At 34.7% G+C, this 21532-nt stretch overlaps 1 protein-coding gene across 1 annotated transcript in view; it reads left to right on the top strand.

Moving 5' to 3' along the window:
- The window catches only part of LOC106166443 (phosphatidylinositide 4-phosphatase SAC2), a 79306-nt gene that overhangs the window by 37755 nt on the left and 20019 nt on the right, over positions 1-21532 (top strand). The gene's annotated exons all lie outside the window — the stretch shown is intronic.

Genomic DNA, 21532 nt, shown 5'->3' with positions numbered 1-21532 from the left:
GCTCTACCGTATAGTATGCAGAAATTTGAAAAGGCTTCTCATACTTGGTTAAACTTTATTCCAGGAAATTAAATCTTTCAAAAATAATGTCGTGTTAACGAGTTCTAGAAATGCTGAGTAGCGTGTCTGTAGACTTTAGTAAGCGCTTGTCATCACGAAGATGCACATTTCATGCAAGGGAGCAGGTGCTTTTGGATACTGAGTCATTTTTACACCTGGCTGGTGCTTTTATTTTATTATTTGAAGTGTTGTGAGGGTAGTTGATTGAAAATTTATTTAGCACCCAGTAATGATAACCGTCTGACACTAATGCACTTTTTTTTCTTGTAAAATGTGGGGAAAAAACAACTTGACAAAATTGACAAAATTGTTGAAGGTTTCTTTTTTTTTTTGCATATCTTATCTTACATCTTAATTCTACTTCAAAAAGTTACCGTTTTCAAGGAAAATCAGCCTCTTGTTTATTATTGGTTTAAGTTAGTATATTACTTGATATATTGAATGTGAGAGCTGAAAATTGCAGACTGTAGCTATTTTCTTATCTCTGAATAAATCTGCCACGTCTCCAAAAACTGAAAAAGATTTTTGTTAATGTTAGATTCATAGGTATCCCCAAGAAATTAGAAGAAGTGAGGAAAAAATGAAAATTTTGAAAAATGTGAATTGCACTATGATAACTTTTTTTTAAGATGAGAGAAAATGTGATAAACAGAGGCTGGAGAAAAACATTTGTCTTTTCTCAAGACTTAGGTGGTAATTAATATTCTCCAGCAAATCTTTATATCATTTTCTCTTTGAAGCTGACAGTTTCAACTTCCTTCTAATATGTTAATTGGTCATTTAGTAAGCAAAAACAAAGTATTTGTATCTGGCATCACAGGCACGTACTGGCACCAGCTCTGTAGAAGTGAGGAGAGGTTTTTTTTTTTTTCAAATATACTCTGGTTTGTTGAACATGGATGGTCCCAGATGGTGCTTTACTGAATGAATCAATTATGCAAAGTTGCCAACTCTGTGGTTTCACATGTATTCTAGGTATTATTCAGGACAGACTGTCATTGTTAACATGTGTTGTTCTATTGTTAATAAGATGTTAGACAAAAGATTTACATATTTTGATTATACTGCCATTTTGGAAACTGATTCTGCCTGTCATCATTTATGTTTTTAATGTTTGATTAGTTGTACATCATTTAGATATTTTTGAAATATCTTTTTTAACACACAGCCCTTTTAAGTTTCTTTTGAATATTGTTTTTTTTAGTAACTCGTACCATTATTATTATTATTATTATTATTTTTTTTTTTTTTTTGACATGATGATATGTAGTGTTATTTATGTGTATATTTTTACATTTTTTTAACAATTAATGTTTAACTTTAACCTTGGTCAATGGTCAGCAAAAAATGTGTAAGGTTGAAAAATTAAAAAAAAAAAAGGCAAAATGTCATTAAATGTATAAATGTATTGTTGGGCTACACAGCCAGTCACCAGTGTTACAGTGGTACTACCAGGTAGTGGAGAAATTGGTTTGAACAATAACATTGCATGCTACGTAGGTCTTGATTCACAGCCTAAAAGTAATGGAACCATTTTACTCTTGTTTCATGACTGAATACAAACAAGTACTGCCATTGTCTTTGCCTCTGAAATGTTTGGATATTAACCACGCATGCAATGTGTGAAGATCTTTCTAAGTGAGTAATTGTCATTGGATGTCAGTGGTCACTGAATACATTACTTTACAACTTATTTGATTCAATTCAGTTTGAGCTAAATAGAAATCCGGACAGATAACTTTATACTTACAGAGTTTTCAAAGAAGTGAAAAAAAGAGAAGTGCCTAGGAAAATGTGATGACATTCAGCACATCAGTGTTGTTTCTCACATTTCTTCCAACCATTTTATCCCACTGTGTTTGTTTATTGGTATTTTAATATTCCATTGCTAAGAGCACCTTGGGTTTCTCTATGTAGGAGAGCAGAGAAAATAGTATGGTAAACTGAGTAAATTGATGTATCTTGCAGTAAAACTGATAATATTTAGGCATTCAGGAAGGCTTCCCAGTGGGATAGGTTGATTGAATAAAAAGAACTGGTCATCATAGGCTGTATGTGTCACATTTGATATGTCTATCTGTTGTGAGGTGTTTTCTCCATTCATAAATATGGTTTCCAGACTTTGTCTTTGATTGAATGTATTATTGTTTTAGCAACACAGAAACTGTTGGTGTTTCTGCTGTTCAAGAGTTTTATCGAGAAAAGAATTAAACTTAAGTATATATTTACAAATCTTCTGAGTGAAAATGATTTCTCTCAATATATAAAAAGGATAAAAACAGTGTAGCATTGTCATATTTATGATTTTTGAACGTCTAGCAAACTACTACGTATTGTGGCTTTCAAATTTTCTTCTGCACAGTGCCATAAATAGCCATTTTTCAAAGTTGTCATGGAGGTTGACACATAATGAATTAAGAGCTGTGTTTGTGAATCATCGATTCTTTTATATTAGATGCTATTGACAGAAATAGCACTGCCTGTAAAATTTTATGCCCCAGCAGCATGCACTGATGGAAAAAGTGTTCATATTGAAATCAAAGTAATAGAAAATTTCGCACATTAACAAATAACACATTTTCTCTGTAAGTTTATAAGAAGCTATTCTGCATCTTAAGATATATCAAAAACACCATGGATAATTTAGTTTCTTAGAAATATGGTTACGTGGCACCAGCTTATACGAATTAGTGCAGCTCTGTATATTTTAAGGTGAGAATGAGAAATTGACCAGTTTTAGTATTAAAACATGTAACCACAACTTCCTGTACATTTCAACTAGACATGATAGTAGCTTTAGCAAGGTCCATTTGAGCTGACATGATTTTAAGGTCAACCAGTGCATTTTAGCAGATACAGTAGATATTTAATTCCTGAAATAAATGTCTCAGGCAAAGTAGGACTAGGGGGAATGATATTTCTTGTAATGTCTAGTTTAGACTATGGTAAGTCCTGTCCTTTTCATCCAACTTCACAGCAAAAAATAAAATAAAATATATGAACGAATGAATAAATAAGTAAATATATACATAAACAAATGTTTCAATTTGATTCAAGCAGGGATCTTGTCCAATGCATTCACTAACCCCCCCCCCCCCCTTTTACTTTAGAGATCACCTAAAATTGATAGCCATTAGTTTTCAATTATACCAACTTTCTGGATATCTGATGTAATTTTGTATTAAACACAATACTACATAGATTTGTTTGTATGGATAAGTGAAGACTCATGTTATGGTATTCTTTACCTTTTGGTGTTCTTGGAATTCAGTTTTTTTCTTTCACAGGTCAAGATATACGATACAGTAGTAGTAGTAGTTGTTGTTGTTGTTAAGTACCCAAATGTCCTGTTATCTTAACTTTGGAATTCACTATGTAATATACTGGTACTTCAGTTTGGGAAACAAACCAGAAGTTGGGCATTACTGGATTACTGTTGGACAAATATGAAAAGTGGAATGTTAAAATGCAGTCTTATAAGGTTTAACATTAATTAATGGGATGCAAACTGGTGCATTTGAATAAGGCAACATTACTGACCATATCACTTTCTAAAATGTTTAATTGTAACAGATGATATGAGGAATAAAGTCATGTGTAGGTGACATCTATTAATTTAAAGTGATTTGAATATATGTGATCAGGCAATGATATATCATTCACTGTGTCACTGTCATCAGTTCAAATGATATGGTGGGTATCAGGAAATGAGACTTTTTTTCCTGTGCGTGGGTCTTATATCATTATATATTTATCTAAGGTGATAAATGTACATGTACATGTGGATACATAGTCAAATGTTTTGAGTAACATAACGGGTAAAAGAAGCAAATTTAGAAGAAACACTGATGACATGCTCCTGTACATCATCAGATGGCATCTCTGTACATCATAAGGTCACCAGATCTTCTCTTGGGTGTTTTTTTTTTTTTTTTTTTTTTTTTTTTTTTTTTTTTTTTTTTCCTGGGGCTTAAACAATTTGGTTCCCTGTTAACACTTGTCTCTGTCTGAATGCTGCTCTAATTTCCTGTTTGGCTCTTAAAAGAAGGACGGGTGCCCTAAGGAACTATTACTAATACGTGGCACACATTGTAGGTGACACTTGATTGTTTTTATCTAGATAATAGGCCTTTGGATATTGCAGTCAAGAAGGATGTGAGATTAAATACTTGCGGTCAGACACTAAGATAGAAGTAACGCATGTATGCCAATGTTACAGAACATGTCATAACAAAGAAACTGTCAATAAAAGCGTATTAAGATATGACAATATGTAGTTATTTATAGAATTTTCCTCGCCAGATTTGTCAAGAAAAGATTGATGCACTACTAACCCATGCAGATCTCTGTCAGAAATTGATGAAACTGTTTACGATGCATACAGTCTGTGTGCGCAAGAATGATGTCATTGCTGGACACATCGTCATGGCGATTAACATTCACACCATGGTATGATACATTGTTGCCAGCAGTTCTGCTGGGCAATAGATCTTTTTCATTAAAAAAAGTCTTTTGTATGCAGATTGTAGAGAGGTTTCAGCTAGGTTTCTGTGGATGATGGCTTTCTGCACTGTTATTTCTATTTTTGTACAAAATAAAAGTTCATCTGTTCTACTTGATTCTGTATAGAAATTTTTCTCAGAACAGTTCCAGAAAGAAAGCTTACCAAACTCTCTCTTGTTGAATTTTAAATGGAAGAAGTAGAAAACAAAATTTTAAATAGACTTAAAAGGCACTTGACAACGTACCTGATCTTCCATCTTGCCAGGTTTAAGAGAGACAGACATAGAAACCATTCCCAGACCCTATCATACTAACTTTGGATTGAACTATCTCCCAGGGAATTCTCACTTTATTGCAATTAACTTGGGCAGCTTAGATGTCTGTCACGCCTGCTGAGACTGATAGGGGGTATTTAACTATTGTTGAGCAGCTTTAGTGGAGTTTTAAAAACTAATGGCTTTCCATGTATTGCCTAATAGATTACCAGTCAAACTTTTATTAACAATTATCTATTTATTTTTTTTCTTTTTTCTTTTTTTTAAGCACACTCAGACAGTCAATGACTTTTCTTCAGAACAAAAGGATATAGTTGCATTTACTGTTCAGTTTATTATGAGATGGACTATGCTGTTAACAGATTCAAGTTTGGTTATACTTACCAGTAGTCTATTAACTACAGCTTCTCAACTGTTCTGACACATGCAAACAGATAATGGCTTATATTATTGATGAAAAGCAGTACATATTCTAATAGGAAAATGTAGTTTTGATCTTTATACAGGGTAAAGCCTCATAAAAATTCATGATTACAATTAGCTGTCATGTGGAAAAATTGTCCATTTTTTAATTTGGGATTGGATTAAAAATAGCTTTTGGCGTCTCAGGCAAATCTCTAAGCATTAGTTGATTTTGTTCTAGGGAAACCATTTTAATGTGCTTACTCTGAGTAATAGCTAGATATTTCTGAAGATGATCAAGGTTTAAAGAAAATAAACTCAAACACCACATTTCTTTCCAATAAAGAGGTAACTATAATTTGTTGGATGTAAAAAAACCTGCATCAAATGCATATGAGCAAGTGTCGGACATGAAATGCAAGGACTGAGATCACCCAAACTAAATTACAAGCACAACACATACATCATTTATGTGTGTGGTAAGAGGCGTGTACACTGCTGTCTCCTGAGACTGATGAACAGAAGAGTTCATGTTGACCTGTTCTTATCTAAAAATGTGCTGGATCTCATGCTATAGGATAGCTGGGCATGGTCTCGAGGGGAGGGGAGGGGGGGGAGCAACCTATCCTTTACCTGTCACGAGTGATAGAGGAGATGAAGCCAAAGATGGAACGATGGAGTATATTGCAGGGTTTCCATGTCCTGAAAATTGTGGTTGCCTTATGCATCAAATCCATTCAGCACTCCGTCTAATTACTATTGGCTTAGCACAAAAATCTACTATAATTCTTTAAATGATAATTGAGTAGATATACAAGCTTTTTTTTTTGGGGGGGGGGCCTAATCATTCAAGTGTTATTCATTTATAATTCCCTCCAAAAACCTTTTAAACTTGGGTGATTAATGAGTGCAATTCATAAATTTTATAATGTACATAAAAATATTATATTATTCAACCAAAACTCAGAATTATATGTAACAATCAGGTACTTGTCACATTGAGGGGCACAGACTGGTCCAAATAAAATTACGCTTGTTGTGGGGGGTGGGGGGGGGGGATGGAGAGCAGTGGGATTATAAACTCTTTCACAAGCCCCTTGGTACAAATCAAAATTAATCCAGTTAACTACCGCAGTAGTCTTGTGGTGCATTTAGTTGAATCACTTACTCTAGGAGGCTCTGTCATATTAGCTTGAGTACTTTTTTATGATAGCAACTAATGATCAAAGTATGCAATAAAATTTGTAATTCATATCCTTTAATGAAAACTTTTGCATTTAGTGAAGAACCCTTAGTGACGCTTGGAGTTTGATGATGTAATGTACCCACTTACGAGATGTTTACAAACTCTGTGATGTTTTTTGGGATGCTACTTCTTTCCATACTTTAACTCATGTGATGAGTAGATTTTGTCTTACAATTTTTCATCTAATTCATTAAGTTCGAAATGGTGCTTCTGAAATACAAGAGAGCCTCCTTATTAGAAAAGTTATAAAGTTTTCAACCTCTTAAACTGGGGCAGTACAAAAACTGCACCCCAAGATGTTAAAATGGCCTCAGTTTGATACCATCCAGCAGATGGCTATAGGTGTATGGGTATATGAATATAGTAGTATATTTATAGTATTTAAAGTGGCTGCATTAAAATGTTATTTTATCTTGACATTTTCACAGTTTATTATGTGTGTAGACAATGTTCCCATGTTCGTTTGGATCCTAGTCCACCTCTAAATATTAGTGCTCCATATCAGATCTAAGTTGATAGTTTTAAGGGTTTCTAATAATACAAGAAAGGTTGGTCAAGTTGTCAGTGCAATCCAGGCCAGTTTCCAATAGAGATAGATTGACCTGACTTACAGTGTACAATCAGGGATGGGTCCATAGATATTTTCTGACAGTCTTCATTTTTGACCCTCTTCCAACAGAAAAAAATTGATGTCTGTCAATGTAAACTTGAAAAATTCTGACTGCCTTCCATAAGACCCAGAAGATGGCCTCCAACCACCCCTGACAATCCTAGCAGTCTTGGACCCCCCCCTGGTCACAATTCCATATCATAGGGTCCATTCCCAGTGATACCCTCATTCTACCTACATCAATCCAACTCTGCAGAGACACTTGCTGAAAGCAGTCAGATTGACTCGCCTCCTCTTGTTTCCAACTTACTCCTATAAGCACCTCTAGTTTTTTCTGTATTTTACTCAATGCCAGGAAGAGGCGTATTCATCTGTTAATCTGATTGCATTCAGCAAGATTTCCGACAGAGTTGGATTGATCCATGTAGATCAATGGTTTCATTGGGAACGAGCCTATAGAAACTGGCCTCCAGTCTATTCTTCAAGCTATCTCACAAGGCGCAGCATACAGGAGTAATTACACAAAAGAAAAGGGCACTCATTCTCAGAAGGTAGTGATTAAAAAACCACCAGCACCACTATAGACTCATTAAGTGGAGAATATAATACACCTTTAGTAAAGTTAATGATTGCCTATCTCTGCCTCAATCGTTCCATTAATGAGAGCAGAGAGCCTAGGGGAGAACTGCTGGACGCCTTTCACAGCTGTAGACATTGAAAGTCACTCTCTGTTCCATACAACATGGCCTTGATGAGCTCAATGCGGTGTCTTAGCATCATTAAAGATGCTGGCTAAGCAGTAAATGCTCGGTAATTCTCCTGCAGCACCTCATTGGTAATGGCTCTAACCCATATGAAGTGTCCTCAAATGTATGTCATCATAATGGGCCTTAACTAATGCTAGGTTGTTCAAATCATCCAAACTGTTGGGTTGTAAAAATAGTAATTGTGTTTGAAAAAAAAAGAAGGAAATTGATTGAAAAACTGGAATATCTCGTTAGCAGGTTAAACCAGCCTTCCTACTCTGCCAGCATTCAGTTAAAGGGGACTGATAGGCTAAAAAGTCTACATTTGGCCAAATAAATTTTTTCTGTTACTTTTATGTAAGTACTTATCTGTTTATTGTTGCAATAAAAATAAACACTTTAAGAACAAGGACTGCCTTTTTTGTTGTTTTTTTACCACCCCAGGGGTTCTGAACATAGGGTGGTGATGTATTCATTGGTGCGAGATCTAACATAACCTAACTAACATAATAATATTTCCATGAAAATTGGCATGTTTAATGACTTAGGTTTAAACAGCATTTGATTTTAAATATTTTTGGTTAGAAAATATGAGCCTCTTTATTATAGTGTTTCATTAAACAAAAGGATTATTTATAGTCCTTTTACTTATAAAATCAGAAGTAAATTTTTGAAGAAAATTTCCGGGCACTGGATTGTGTTAGCTGCTTATTGTTGTGATCATTCAGGTGTTAAAGTGGTGGAAAGAGCTCTTAAAGTGAAGATCTAGTTGAAACAGTTGAAATATTACAGTTTTCACCAGTAAAACTCCTGCTTTTACATCCTCAGCTCATCATGACAATGTTTATTTCTGCATTACCTTAGCGAATAAAAAAAATCCCCTCCTTAATAGCTACTCGTGTTCAGACTGCTCCCAACCACCGCCACCATCACCCTCTCATTTTTTATTTAGATATTTTATTTAATTAAGATATTTGTTTAATGGATGTGCCAAGAAAAAACAATTTGCGTCCTTTAGAATCCCAGACTTATGCTTCTTGTATGATCTCGCCTACACATACATCCACTCCAAAGATCTTTACATATATATATTCAGTGTAAATATTGGATTCCTATTACCAATTCTAAAGACTGTGACAGTCCGTAGAAAATTCAGATATAAATTTCATTTGTCTCCTAAACTGTACATGCTAAATGTTCTTAGAGGAAGGAGCCAATAAAACTGTGGTGAAATGATTTCTCAAAACTGAATCACTGTCTACATAATAAAAAAACAATTTTGCATTAGTAACCACATTTGATTGTAATCTGCTTATTGATAACAAATCATGACTGATGTGGATTTCCATTTGTAAAGTAGATGGTGCCTCTGGGACCTGTAGGAACTGAAGCATGTGGCTAAAAGCCAGTTCATTAGGAATAATTAAGTGCAGCATATATGTCAGGGAGCCAGGTACATTGTCTAACTTGTCTTTGATGTCATAATGGCATGTGCTTAGCCTTGAGTCGAAGATTTTTGGTAATGGGAAGTTGACGTAGACTGAAAGAGAAACATTATTTGAATGGGTCTGGAATATTTATATTTACTGTATATATATGAGTCAGTAAATACAAATAGAAATGGATTTCATTCAATTAAAGAAATATTCATTCATTCAATTAAAGAAATATTCATGGATTGTGAATTTTGCAAAGATCATAAATTTCATGTCAGTGGTAGTCACATGAAAGTATGTCACAGTGAACAGACAGTGACATATTGCCTAAACAGGTAGACAAATATAGGTACGAATCATTTTGTTTGAATAAGGTGCAATTTGCTGGCATTTCTACTTTCTGACTGAAGTAAGACATTCATTCAGCAACCTTTATCATTGGACTCAAGCTGATGGCATAAGACCATCTGATGAAAGTAACTGATGCCTCATTCTTGAAGTCTCTGTCTAAGTTGAAAAGGAAGTTTTATGGCATTTCTTTTAGTTATTTGATTATTTTCCATTAACCTAATTTAGTTGTTTTTTTTTTTGTGTGTGTGTGTGTGTGCTTATAAGAGGTATCCTGGGCTATCTCTACTTGATACTTCACTTACTTAAAGAAATAAATGCTTAGAGATTTATCCATGTTACAAAGGGTGTTTTTCCTGTGATTATGTATGCTTTAGCTTGTCTACTTTCATTGCTACTCTGACGTTAACATATCATGCAGTGTCTAGGCTGAGGAAGTGAAACTGAGGATACCTCTACAGTTCTCAGTGTGTTTTTTAAATGAATTCAGCACTCCATTTTTCCATTTTTTTAAATAAATGTTTTTTAAAAAAATAAATATACACCACCAACTCCACTTCTCATCTCGAAGCAAACTGTGTAGACATGTCTATAGTAAAACTAGCTAATACGCCTTGACTACTTTTTATGGGCCAATTTTTGTGTAGAAGGTATTTCTCCTCCATAACACCCTTTTTTACCTATTTTTATATCTTGTGATTACAGCAATGTTGCCAACAGTTCCACCCTATGATATATATATTGAACTTAATTGGTAAGATAAAGAGTGATGTCCTATCCTTGGAAATATCTTGGCATGATGTTGTCTTATAAAGCAGATGGATATGGAATGTTCCTAGTGTTTCTGGTTATATTCTGGTATTTTACCTCTGCCGTGTTGTGTGTCAGCCATTGCAATCAGACGTATACACATTTATCCTATCACTAGCAAACTGTGATGACATTTTTTTAATTACTAAAACTGCCTTGTAATAAATTTCATGTTCAGTTAAAAAATCAGTGAGTTTGTGTTATTCTGTGTTATTGTGCCTAGAATGCCAGTGTCTCCAGCTGCTGACTCCAACACTGACATCGTCACAGTTCTCAGCATTCTATTTAATTTCTTAGATCACTATGTCCTCTACATCCAAATCTTATTTTGAGAAATGTGCGATATATTTTGATTTCTTTGCAGCAAAAGTGTAGCAAGTACCAGATTTTTACTTCTCCCTATATCTGTTTCTCTGATGTTTTTAGTTTAATATCTGCATATGTTCCAGCCTTGCTGCCCAGCTGCATGTTAATACCTGGAGAAGTCCTTTCATAATATGCCTGAGGGCATGCCGTTATTGGTATATCAGTCATGAAATGTGACCTTATAGTGACAGTTTTGATGCTATCCTGTTTCATTATTCTGGAAGAAATGAATAGCCCAGTAGGTGCTCCTATGATTGACTTTTGTATATCGCAAGATTCTGTTGAAAACATTGATCCCTAAGATCTGCTCTAGTGTGTGCTTTGAGAGTGAAAACCTAACTTCATTATATTGTTAGTAAACTCAGATAATATTCATTTGAGAATCTGCTTACGGTGTTTGTCAGGTAAAAACAAAAAACGAAAAAAATATGCTTTTCAAGAAATCAGAGACTCATTGTATGTTTTTGTTATTATAACACTATTGGCATTTACCTATGCTACAAATGTGACAAGTCTATTCACGTTTAAAATCCATGTGATGAAGAAGATGAATCCTGTTCACTGCTATGTAGCGGAACAGAAAAGATGTTCAGTCAAAGGTCTTGCAACTTTTTCTGCTTCCTAAGTAGCTAAGTATGTTTTTTTATTGGTACTGTACTGCTGAGTGAGATGAATCTTTCAGTTTGTTATAGATGTTATAGAAGGAAATCTACAAAGTGGTAATATTTATACCCATGACAAAAAATTTTAAGCACATCAATGTTAATTTTTAATTCAATGGAATTTGATAGCCATCATAAAATTTCAGTTATAAAAACAATAAAAGAATTTGATGAGATCTATGGTTAGGAATGTTTTGTCTGTAAGTTTTGTCCATAGAATGGTAAACTTTTTTCTTCAATTGCACCATCTTTACCTAATGTTTTATCTTCAATTTTGGCTTCTTATGTAGGCTTAGTAGAACTAGGTGTGGTGACTTGTACTAAGTACAGCTAGGTACGGTGACTTGTACTTAGTACAGCTAGGTACGGTGACTTGTACTTAGTACAGCTAGGTACGGTGACTTGTACTTAGTACAGCTAGGTATGGTGACTTGTACTTAGTACAGCTAGGTACAGTGACTTGTACTTAGTACAGCTAGGTACGGTGACTTGTACTTAGTACAGCTAGGTACGGTGACTTGTACTTAGTACAGCTAGGTACGGTGACTTGTACTTAGTACAGCTAGGTATGGTGACTTGTACTTAGTACAGCTAGCTATGATTACTTGTCCTTAGTACAGCTAGGTATGGTGACTTGTACTTAGTACAGCTAGGTATGGTGACTTGTACTTAGTAAAGCTAAATATGATTACTTGTACTTAGTATAACTAGATATGGTGACTTTTACATTGTATAGCTAGATATGGTGACTTGTACTAAGTAGAGCTAGTTAGCTGTATATAGTGACTTGTACTTAGTAGAGCTTGGAATAAAATTGACTTGTAATTAGAAGAGGTAGGTATGATAAATTTGATAAAATTACACTTGAATTTTATTTTTGTGAAAAAAAAGGTGGAAGTCATTTCAATTTTGAATGTGGTAAAAATATTAAATGGTAATTTTGCTTATAATTTTTTTACTCATAAAACTGTTAATCACCCAATCCCAATAGTGGGTAGTTTTCATAAAGTACTTTAAATGGATAACCACAAAATGAATTGGAGTGCTGTGTGGTTTCTTCATATGTCATTAGTTGTATAGTGAAATGTCATGGTTAACGATTACAAGGGGTCTAGGATTACAAGGGATTGAACAAAAACAGATCAGACTTCTTATATGGACCACTTATCCTGTACAAAATACAAGATCGAAAGGCCATTACAGCTTGAAAAAATATCTTTTGCTAAATTAATTTTGAAAAATACCATTTAATCTCTTAATGCATTATCTTCAAAGTGTGGGAGATCCATGGGGGTGTTGCATGGGTTCTCTCTACAGCTTGAAGTGATGACATTTTTTACCTTTAATTGCATATGTGAGTTTTCACATATTTACACATTTATCTAATAGATGACTTCCATAAGTAGAGGTTTTTAAAATCTCTTACACATCAAGTATAGATTTTAACATTTCTTAATAATGGCACTTACAATTTTAGTTTGAAATTTGCATCGTCCTGGTCTACAGGCTTTATTTACTTATATCTTCATATGACATCATATGACATCTCATGCTTCAGCTCCATGTATATGGCCTTTAATTGGTCTAATAAAACAACACAGCACTTTCCCCAAAAAGTTTGCCACTCAGTGGGATACAAGTGGGATACAAGTTCTGTCCAGGAAAAAGATCAAATCTTGGTATAAATAGACACTTTCAAAAGAAACTCACATAATATATAAACGGCTGATGCACTGATTCTGTCCCATAGTTTGCGGAAGTAACCTTTGGTGAATCACTTGATCTTGTCACTCTTATGCAAATGGGTATAAAATGTAAACTTTTCTGAAACTTAGGGAAATTGCCCAGACATAAATCACACTGATATTGTGTGCCCAACCCATTCAGGATGCCCTATCAAATTTTTGTTAGGTAAACACCATTTTTCTCCAACTAACCTGCATTTCATTCTCTTTTCCTGTCATTTGCCATAACTCTGTAACAGTGCGGGATAATTGGAAGGTCCCTAACCAACCCTTAAGCATTGGTTTGTTGAGGTAGGCAATCCATTCAAGTACCAACTTCCAGGTTGTGCATGCCTCGGAATCGTGTCCAGAATGTTGATAGGTGGTCGTGTCCAACAGCAGGTGATACACTGGAAATTTTAGGGGCAGATTGTGGCCATCTTCCAGAAGATGTTCAGATTTGTGAGTTTACCTTGACCGGTCTCTAATGTTGGAAGATGGTCAGAAATAGAGGATGGATCCACAAAGATACTTAGGAAGACTGTCAGAAAATTTCTCAGGATCTGCCCCTGAATTTACATCATTTTTGGCAACATTAATTCATGGCATTTATGCATTTGAATGGCCAAACAAATTACTCATCCTGACATGAGGCAAGTTCAACAAGGTGTTTATGTACTTTAAAAAAATCTGAAGGCGTGTCCTTTTGGGACAGCCATATCCTGCCTGGCATTTCAGAAGACAATGACATCAAGCACTTTTTTTTTAGGGTTTTATCATTTTTAAGGTTTGGATTGGGAAACATAAATAGCTCTGAAGGATATTTAGACATAAGAATATGACTACCTCCATCCTTTCTGCTGTGATGTCATCTTTAAAATCTAGTATGAAGCAGGATGAAGATACCCAGTACAGATAACTTATTCTTTTCTACTGTTTGCATTGTAAATACTGCCTCCAAAGCAGCTAGTTCTCATTATTAATAAAACTGATTATAAATAAATAAATTTTATTATTTATAAATAAATAATTTTTATTATAAGTCATGTCTGACTTATCTTGGAAATTTTACCAAAATCCATCCATATAGGCAAATCAAAATATAATGCCCTTAAATAGCAGAGGTATAACCATCTGAAATGCTAAAACTTGTGTTTTTGATGTCAATTATAATAAGTACAGTATATGGAGCTTTTCTTTGTCAAAGGTCCATGCATTTTAAGGCTGATGCCTTTCCCCTTTCTCCTTTCCAATACCGTATGTAACATGGTGTGTCAGCATATTTGCACAATGTACTGTCTAAAAACTACATCATGTCTTAAAGCACATCATGTAGAACAGCATGTTCATGGAAAGAAAAGGTAACATTTATACAAATGTTATTGACATTTCCGTAACTGATATTTTGTGGTCTGCCTTTGTAGACATTCTAAAGCAGCACACCAGGATCCAAACTGATGTAACCCCTAGATCATATAACCACACTCTGAAACTGTAAATCAACTCTAGGTATAGCATCAAAGAGATGGGATTGCGGTTTTGCACCATTCATCCAGTACCAACTATTCTTCAATTCGGTCATTGACACATGTTTAGAAAAACACTAACTAAAGTGGTTATCATCTCTGAAGCACAATCCATTTCAATACCTTTTCTGCATGACATCATATGAGCCTAGAAATAGAGGCAAGAATCTGTGTGAGGCGGGGATAACTTTTTGGCTGTATAAAGGTGGACCCTCAACTGCTGGAAAAAGCAATATATGTAACCTATAAATATTGTGAAAAGTACTATTGTGTAAGAAGCCTATATATCTGCAGAATTTTAGATAAAACAACCAGAAATTATCCTTGGATGAATTCCATCAGTTTTTATTCATAACCGCACCACTCTTGCTAGTCTGCCATTATTTCTGACACCATTCTCCAAGTCCCGTGCAATCTCACTTTTTTATGCTTGGTTGTAAGGCTGGGCTATCTTAGATGATTCCTATTAGAGATCATGTTTGATATTTGTCTCCCTGTCCTGACAAAGTGATTGAACCAAGTATGTATAGGTATTGGGGACAGAGAACGGGGTCCTTGTTGTGGAGCCCAGAGCAACATCAAGTCAAAAAACTCCTCCAGCTTTGATGATTATAATATACATAATATTTATAGAATTAACCCAAGTCTTCCAAATGACAAGGTGGCTGAGTATGTGATAAAGATTGATGTTTCTAGCATTAATACGGAATGAAATATGCTGGTTGACTAGTTTCTCTTTAAACATTGTAAAGAATGTTTTGCTGTAGGGTAAAACCTAATATAGGGTTAGAAGTGTTCTTCTTGTTTGCTGTCTGGCCAAATTAAAGGATAACGTTTGGTGTAACAATTTACCTATGTTTTAACTCAAAAGAGATTATCAAAACGTTTGCATTTTACTTGATCAACTGATTTGTACTTAAGCCCAGACAAATTAAAAAGTTTTCAACAGGTGAAATTAGGTATGCTGCTGTTTTAGACACGGTGAAAGATCTGTCTGGTTACAATGAATGTGGTGATATATCATGAAGTTGTTACTTTCTGAATTTTTTCTAGATAAGCTTCAAATTTTCACTCAAGTTTCTGGCTTCCATAACATATACAAATGAGCTGCTGTAACCTTTTAGACCCCCCCCCCCCAAAAAAAAAAAAAAAATGAGAGCAAAACAAGAGGAGTTATTTGTGGTGAGGTGACCCTCCATGTATTCCTAGAATGTGAAAGTAGGAAAGTGTGTTTTCTTTTGGCATGTACCTGAATATTGCTTACCATTTCTAGCTTTATTAACATGTACAGTAAGGACTTGGATCTGTTCAATGGGCAAAAATTATCAAACTTTCAGATACATAATTTAATAATCACAAAAATCGTATTGCTATGTAGCATTTGTGGTCTTTATATTGCATAGAATAGAACTATATAGAATAGCCAGCTTTTTAATTTTGTCACTACTAAATAGGAATGTTTGATTTAAAAAAATTTAGACTTAAAAAATACAGTATCTGTAAAATTCACAATCCCCTCCCCCATTGAAAAGATGGAGTAATTACCATGCTTCATAAGGAAATGATAAGTAAACTTTTGGGGAAAATATTTACTATATTTTAAAATATTTGTAATGATGGGCCTATCTCTTACCACCATCAGCACTTTCACTTTCTATTCCTGGGTACTTTAGCAGGAAGCTTGAATAGCTTAATTCCAAATACTTGGCTATAAGTATTCTCTGTGAGTGCGTGTGTGTGTGTGTGTGTATGTGTGTGTGTATGTGTGTGTGTGTATGTGTAGATATGTGTGTGTGTGTGTGTGTGTGTGTGTGTGTGATATAGTAAAGTTCAATGTAAGACTCGTGCACACACATTGTACGACATCACAAAGAAAAGAAATTGATTTACACAGTTTCAGTTTAAGTTCAAAGGGTTGGGCAGCTGCTTAGAAATTGCCTTTCAAGTGTTAACCCTCCATTGCGCAAAGGGTTTCATTTGACTCACTTTGTGCTTTAGGGTAGAAATAAACAATTTCCTGCTGAAACTCTTTGCTGACACTAAAATCAGCAGACACACTCCGTTTAAGAAGAGGTTTCATGCCAACAGAAATACTTCACCACACTCCCACCTTTTGTTTAAGACAAGGAGTTGTTGAAAACAGGAGGTGCTAGACAATTTGCAAGAAAGTGTTATTACAGTTGACTAGTTCACGGCCACCTGCTTGGAGTAGGAAAAAAAACAAGCTTTCGGAAAAGTTATCCTTCTCCTTCTGTGTTACCATAGGGCTGTTGTGTGTGTGTGTTTGTGTGTGCGTGTGTGTGTACGTGCGTGCGTGTGTTAGGCAGGTTTCACATGTGTGGACACATGCATCTTTTATCCAATTTTTATGTATAATATGTAAATGTAGCCATAATATGTACCTTTTTATTTGTCACTCTCAAAATTAAAATTGATTGTCAATATTGCAAAATGTTGATTAGACTTCTTGTAATCAGACAACACTCTGCATCAATCATGTCCTTAAAAACAACCCTACCTCGTACAGATTATCCAGCATAGACATGTATTAGAGTTTATGATACCCTGGGGAATAATACCCTTATATAGACTTAGATTTTAAGAGAAATTAATCATCTCTTTTTATATGGATACATGCATGTGTAAAACCAGAAAAAAGTAGTGCATAAACCAGCAACACAAAAAGATCCAAACAGTTTATATATTTTTTGGTAATAGATGATAAATGCAATGTTATGTTTTGATTATGTTTTGTACTCTCTGTGACTGTTTCTGGAAAATAGGAAATCACTATTTGCCTCTTGAGATTCTGAGAATAATATTTTCAGTTGAGGGTAAATGACACACTGCCATCTTATGGGCATATCTTGTAATATCACCGCAACCTGTGATAAATCTTAGCCTTGATTTCTCTGTAATGTCAACTGTCATTTTTAAGCATTTCTTTAAAAGCAATGCAATGTTTTAGATGAGGAAGGAGATCAGTTATAATCAAAGCCAATAGTGAAAAGCATTTTTTATAACTATGGTTATCCACCCAACCATTTCCTTGCTAATTTTAGCTTCTGCATCGACTATAATTGCATAATATGCTGAAAGGTCTAATAATTCCATGAGATGAATTGGCAAATTCAGAACAGAAATTACCCCATGGAAAACCTGAGGCATTGTCTCCTGTTCTGGAAAATTGGTCTTAGCTCACAGTCAATTATTTTACCATATGGAGATGCCATGGCTATTGCAATCAATGTCAGCCTGAAGATCAAGGATGTCTGATGATAAAACATCAATCTCCCACCTACCTCCACCACTATTGCTAAGGAGTGGATCCTGTGCTGGCAGAACCTGGCCAGTTTTGTTACAGTTCATCAGTTAAAAGATTGCTTTCGTTTCTTCAAATGCAAGTTTTCTCATTTTCTCTGAGCATGATAAAAGGTGACTGTGTAAAGGCATGAAAGCATGTCTGAAGAATGATTCAAGATTCTTGGCCTGGAACTGAAACATACAGGGTGGTTTTCTTATCACTGTTATTACTATTATCATTGAATCTAATTTTTTTTATTTCAGCATTCATATGTCATTTTATTTTATTAAAGATATGACAGCTCTTTATTATCGCAGGAAAAGTACCATAAAACATTTTTTCTTGGAGTAAAAAGAATTTTTTTTGTAAATATTACTGAAGAGATTATAACAAACAGTAAACAATTACTATCATTGCACAACTAGCGATATCCAGCAAGATTTGATGTGCCCTCTTTTAGAACTGTGGGAAGACCAAGGCAACAGAATAAGAAGAAGATAATGTCACTGCAGGATCTTCCAAAACTAGGAAAGAAGACAAAATAAACACACCAGAATTCAAAATAAAAGTTTCCCAAAGAACCTATGAATATAATATGCAAAGAGTTCCTATAAATTTAGATTATTAGGAATGTGTATATATTTTTTAGTTTATCAAACTTAAATGATGTACTGGCAGTCCTAACCTTTTCAAGATTGAATTAACTAAAACCCTTCCATTTTTATTTTTTTTGGACTCGATTTCAGGCAAGATCACACATGCCACCCCTTTGTCAATGACAATGGTTTGCATGGAGAAGGGGGGGGGAAGGGCATTTAAAGCCTAATTGCAAGCACAGATTTCATAATAATTACAATACCCACCATTTTGATGGTAAAATGCATTAATAAATACATACATATTTACTGTCTATTTATTGCGGAATTTTGAATTACACATGGAGAGTTTATCATTGCTTTAGGCAAAGAGCGCCAGTGTGGAATATTGTGTGGACTAGTTGCAGTTATGTATACACTGAACTACAGTGATTTCATCTGTTTTCAATCATGAACAAATAAAATCAAAATAGGAAAATAATGAATTGATGCTTTGGGAAATTGGCCCTTTTTACATATTTTGAAGCAGCAATAAATCATAAGTTAGGGAAGGAAGGCGGGGGACAGGAAGGTGATACTGGTGGAATAGGAACTGTGATGAATACATCGTATCAGGACAAGACTTGGTCTGCCAACTAACACAGTAACCATGTCATGTTCATTCTTCAGAAGATAACAGTAACAAAAGCTGCATTCAAAGTGACTAATGAGAGAAAGAAAACTTAATGAGAATCAATACAGCCATGATCAAGTTTGAAAACAGGGAACTCTTTTAATATTATTCCCATTTTGCATGACAATGGTTCCGTACCAGACATTCAGTCCTGGGTTAATTTGATTTATGCATAATGCATTCTTACTAATTTGCCAGTAATGGGCTGGAGACTTTGAATTGGCCAAGAGACAGAGTAGCAGACCAGAAAAGAGAGGGATACTAATATTCTGGTAATACTAGAAAATGTGTCATTGATTGCTTGATGGATGACTGCAGTGAGCATGTATTTACCACACTATGTCACCACAAACACCTTTACATGATATAATACAAGATGATGGTCTGCTATAGGCTCCTCATACTGCTGTCTTGCTGCCATTTTTTATGTCAAGCACAAATAAAGAGAGAATCATTGGTATGGCATAGAGAAATTTATGGGGAGATTTGGTAGTTATAATCAGCCATTTCATGTTTTTAAAAATATGAAAATGTAGAAAATTTAAGTGTGGAATGATTTGAAAATCAACCCCAGGGGCTCTTGTGATAATGTCTCCTATATTTCGCTCCATTTCACACCTGGGGTATTACTGTTGTCTCTGATGTCACACAGTCACAGTCGTAGCAGACAAATACAATGACATCAAAGCTGCTCACCCCATTTGCCAAGACTTATCATAAACCAAGTTAATTACTGTGCTGTGTCCAGTAGGAACATATACAGTGTTATTTTTAAAGAAAACCCTGAATGACCCATTGATATATTGAGGAAAAAAAAACGGTCAGAAAAAAGCAATTTTCATCCTTTCCCATCTTTTTACTACAAACATAGAAGCGTACTTGAAACTAATGACATTTTTCTGTCTGGTTATTTAGTCAACATAGTCATTGGCGTCTGCTACATTAAATTGACACTAATTTGTAGAAGGGGGATTTTGGAGGACGTGTTTAATTTGCTTAGTTATAATGAGATACAGTTAAGATCTAAACCTGTCATTTCTCTTCATAGACTTATTTTGCAGGGCCCGGGTTTCCCTTACTGGAGGAGAGATTTTTTTATTTGTTTAAAGGTTCCCTATCTGGGAATTTTTGCACCAAATCTAATTTTTTTAGAAAAAAGTAATTTTCTCCCACTCAAGAATTATCGCTCGACCTGTCCCTGCACTTGGATTTGATGTTTTATACCATTTCTAATTATATTATTTAGTTCTAAGTGCCTGGCCAGACATTTACGCATAGGCCACCACAGTCTTCCTGACATTTCAGAAAGAAATATCGACACTTTAATTTGAGGGGGTTTATCATTTTTTAAGGACTGGATTGGAAAAGATAAGTAGCACTGCATGATATTTAGGCATAAAAATAGGCTTTGGGATATTTTCTACCACTTATTGTATACATATGAAATAGAGTGAAGATGTAGACCTGCTGTGTACCAGTATTTCCTCCCTGTCATTCTGTACTGGAAGGACACAATAACCTTTACTGAAATCAGAAGTGGTCTTGATCTGCTTACTGATGATATTCTGATGATTGATCAACAGATTAAAACATGTTAGCATAGGTAGCTTAAACACTGAGAAAACTGCAAAGATTACATAACAAGACAAAATGAGAAATTAATTTTACTGTTGCAGTCAAGATTGTCCAGGAAAGCCCAGGATCTCCTGACTAAGTGTAAAATTAAGCGAGATTTTGTATGATTTTGCTAAGGGGTTGCTAAATAATGTCAAACTAGAGAGTGCTGTGCGGCAAGAAATAAAAACTTACAGGATGTTTTGTGGTTGTTTTCTTTTAAGTTCTGTTGAATAATAGTCTTTTGCACTACAGTATGCATTCCCCATGTTTTGCATATCATTTTTCTATAACTTTCTAAGACAGCATTCACCCTTATTACTTAAAGATTAGCCTAACCTTAGAGTGTCACTTGTTTTCTATTTGGCCATGATGTCACATAGAAGTATGTCATTTATTGCTTGGATGGGACGTAAAAACTGACCTCTTGCTCCAACAAAACCTCAGTTGCAAAAAGTGCTAGTTCTTAACAAACAGACAAACTTACTAGATATAAATTGTCTCTCAGTTTTTATGAATTAATTAGGCATTGGCAAAGTAAATGTGAGTGTCCAACAGTTTAATATTTTGTTAATATTGAAGTACATAAAAAAGAAGCTATCTACCGTAGCTATGACATGTACTCAGTTCA

The sequence above is a fragment of the Lingula anatina genome, chromosome 1 (genome assembly GCF_051362555.1).
Source record: "Lingula anatina isolate TDL-2025a chromosome 1, LinAna3.0, whole genome shotgun sequence".
Classification (NCBI taxonomy): domain Eukaryota; kingdom Metazoa; phylum Brachiopoda; class Lingulata; order Lingulida; family Lingulidae; genus Lingula; species Lingula anatina.
This window is presented reverse-complemented; position numbering and strand designations above follow the sequence as displayed.